A 2,500-nucleotide genomic window follows, 5' to 3' on the forward strand; every position below is an offset into this window, starting at 1 on the left:
CACATGAAACCTATACAGAGAATCGGATCTATATCTTTAAAAATATAATGTAAATGATCAAATACATCTATATACGTGTTACGTTATATTTGCTAGCAAAATTGGTTGCTTAGCAGTACGTAGGGAAAGCCACCGGTAGGGGGTTGATGGTGGGTAGCAGTTGCGATAGGGATGATGATGGCGCTCTACCTTCTCCGAAGGGGTTGAAAGAGTGAGGAGTAATAGTGGTGGTAGTATGAGGAGGGTGAACCAGTGAGACGGTGGGTGCGAGGAGAGACGCTTCGTCGGGTTTGTTGCATACCACCGGCACCTACACCAATACTCACACTACCCCCTAGACCCTCCATCCCCCATCCATCCTCCCACTCCCCGCAATCCCACCCAGTTACCCTTCTTACACCCTCAATGGTTGGCGCCACTACCGCCACCATACTACTTCAGGGTTGATTTCAAAGCGTAGCACCGCACGGCTTTCAGTGCGCCGAGCGCGCTCCGAGCGAATAGACGTGCGTGTTCTCGACTTGAAAAGACATTCCTTATCACTTTCGTAAGCTCTTTTCGCGTAAGGACTTCGCGTGAAATCAGTTTTTCCACGTGACGTGAAAAACTATTACGCTCGCGGTGTTCTAGCGATTATTATTATTATTATTATTATTATTATTATTATTGTTGTTGTTGTTATTTTCTCGCTTATTATCTTGCCCTCTTTCTTTCTTTCTTTCTTTTCGGTCGATTTTACTATTTCTTTTCCTTTCTTTTTCTTTATCATTCTTTTATTTTCATTTTATACGAAAGCAACGACAAAATAGAAAAGAAAAAGTTCGATATGGAGACAGATAGGGAGAGTGTCCTTTTATTTTTATAAGAAAGAGGAAAAAAGAGGGGAAAAAAAAAAGAAAGGAAAAAGATGTTAAACCGTCTACGTCTTGTATTCAATTCTCGCGTATTCCATTCTCACCGTAAATCATAAACACGAAGATGAAATCATAACACGATGCCTAGTGTTTATATCGTGATAAGATTATATTCTTTTTTGTGACGATACTTCTGCCGAATTTATCGAGAGAAATAAAGACAGAGACACGAGGTGTTCGATACTTCGTCGACTTTTTCGTGAGTACCCATAGCGAATATTTCGAACCAAAATTTGTCCAGTTTTGTTTACGCGCGTTTTTTCGTGGGTGGGGGAGGGGGCGGTCGGGCGGGCGGGCGGTCGAGTTGAAAGTAAAAAAAAAAAAAGAAAAAAAAAAAACAAGGAAGAAATAAAAATAAAGAAAAGAAAAGAAAAGAAAAAAAGACAAGAGAAAAAAAAAAGAAGGAGAAGAAGAAATGCGTGCCGTCGACGATTCATTGTATTATCGTTTCTTCTCTCTGTCAAAGGAATATCCGTACGTAGATCGTACGTTGTCCCTTTAATGATTTTACGCGAGGATCGTTTGTCAAAGCGCATCGTCGTTTAGACGAATAAAACGAATCGAAAAAAAGCAAAGAAACAAGAAAAAAAAAGAAAAAAAGATGGAAGAAGAAGAAAAGAAAAAAGTACAGAGAAAAGAAAAATACGATAAAGTTTCCCGCCCTCTTTCATCCCCTTCATGATTCTTTCCTTTTGTTATCATTAATCTTTGATAATCGTGAATGGGGAAAAAAAAAAAAAAAAAAAAAAAAAAGGAAAAAGAAAAAAGAAAAAAAAAGAACCAACGCGTTTACGAGCGAAGCTATTTCCCTATTTCAGATATAAATCGTTTCCTTCGCGTTCGCGTTTAATATCGAGCGAGTTCTAAACGAGATACGACGTGGAAATTGTCCATGATAACTCCCCATGCCGTAATTCCTGGGATAACGAGAGTTGACTCGCGATTCGCAAAAACGAAAGAATAAAAAATTAAGGAAGAAAGAAAGAAAGAAAGAAAGAAAGAAAGGAAGAGAGAAAAAAAGAAAGAAAGAGAAAGAACAAACGTGATAGATAATCTCGCGTGATCTTCGACGAAAGTCTAACGCAAACAAGCAACCGAGCAAGCAAGCAAGCACGCACGCATTCATGCACGAACGCACAGTCGTGAGTACGAAATTGAAGAAAATTGCACGATGGAAATATCGACTTTCTCTCTCTCTCTCTCTCTCTCTCTCTTTCTCTTTCTATTTTTTTCTTTATCTCACGTGCACTCGTTAGCACCTAATTTCGATTTCCTATATGTTTCTCATCGTAAAGTCGACTACTCGTTCACCAAAAGCGACTCTCATCGATCACTTTGAAAATGACGTCCGAAATTGAGCTGAATACGTCAACTGAGAGTGAGGTATATAAAGGCTGAGAAGGATAAAGAGAAAGAGACAAAGTGAGAGTGAGAAAGAGAAAAAGTAAAAGAAAGGGAGAGAGAGAGAGAGAGAGTGTAGGTCAACACGCGATAGAAAATCACGCTGAGTCTTGATGTCCCAAGTTAATATCTTATTCAAGGGAAATAGGCGAAGTCAGACTATGTAGTTCTCTCTCTCTTTATTT

At 39.2% G+C, this 2,500-nt stretch overlaps 1 protein-coding gene across 3 annotated transcripts in view; it reads left to right on the plus strand.

Annotated features, from left to right (window-relative positions):
- LOC124946418 (disintegrin and metalloproteinase domain-containing protein 10-like) overlaps positions 1-2,500 on the plus strand; it is a 159,108-nt gene that overhangs the window by 273 nt on the left and 156,335 nt on the right. The window contains exons 1-2 of one of the 3 annotated variants that reach the window (XM_047487098.1): positions 1,226-2,056; positions 2,210-2,297. The gene's annotated coding sequence lies outside the window, so the exon portion shown is untranslated. Of the gene's footprint in view, positions 1,114-1,225; positions 2,057-2,209; positions 2,298-2,500 lie in introns of those variants that run through there. The other 2 variants (XM_047487099.1, XM_047487100.1) reach the window with 2 other exon arrangements.

The sequence above is a fragment of the Vespa velutina genome, chromosome 2, assembly GCF_912470025.1.
Source record: "Vespa velutina chromosome 2, iVesVel2.1, whole genome shotgun sequence".
In the NCBI taxonomy this organism is placed as follows: Eukaryota; Metazoa; Arthropoda; class Insecta; order Hymenoptera; family Vespidae; genus Vespa; species Vespa velutina.